The sequence below is a fragment of the Frankliniella occidentalis genome, unplaced genomic scaffold (assembly GCF_000697945.3).
Source record: "Frankliniella occidentalis isolate FOCC.00 unplaced genomic scaffold, Focc_3.1 Scaffold46, whole genome shotgun sequence".
NCBI classification, from domain to species: domain Eukaryota; kingdom Metazoa; phylum Arthropoda; class Insecta; order Thysanoptera; family Thripidae; genus Frankliniella; species Frankliniella occidentalis.
The window spans coordinates 1,162,738-1,163,323 of record NW_026267176.1 but is presented as its reverse complement, the minus strand read 5'-3'; the positions used below and the strand labels follow the sequence as shown (position 1 = coordinate 1,163,323).

Below are 586 nucleotides of genomic sequence, written 5' to 3'. Positions count from 1 at the left end.
GGGTGGGGGGATTGGATTGGTTCAGGTGAGGGGGGCGCGAGCAGCGAGCACGGCCCGAGACGAGGCAGCGGCACCGCACTTCCGGGAAAAACCGCGCAATCAAACTAATCTTTCGTGGTTTAAAGTAGTGAAGAAGTCGTGAGATAATGGAATCACTAAAAAAAAAGGAACCAGAAGTTGAATGAGAGCCGTTGGGGTATGAGAAATACACGAGGCTTCAGGGGAAATAAACACACGAAGGACAGAGAATTTCTTATACCCCAACGGATCGAAATTCAACTGCTGCTTCTGCTTGGTATGATTCCAGTTTACTTCTTACTCCCCCCCCCCCCTGGATTCACTCAAATGTACCTAATTCCTGTGGTAGAGCCTTCTCCTGCGGCCTCGGTGGTGCTCCTGCGGGCTGCGGCGGGCAGGCGTGAGGGGGAAGAAAAGAGAGGGGGAGTCCACTTGGATGAATGACGCGGACTCGACGTCGGATTTACGCCGACAAAGACCACACCGAAGAACACTCTCAGTCCACTACTGACATTTTTCCAAATACGAAAAACTTCTTTGTTAAGCAGTAACTAATCAAAAAAATTGT

The 586-nt window shown here is 50.2% G+C and overlaps 1 protein-coding gene across 1 annotated transcript in view; it reads right to left on the bottom strand.

Moving 5' to 3' along the window:
- Positions 1–586, bottom strand: part of LOC113206906 (neuroendocrine convertase 1-like) — a 25,304-nt gene that overhangs the window by 20,078 nt on the left and 4,640 nt on the right. The gene's annotated exons all lie outside the window — the stretch shown is intronic.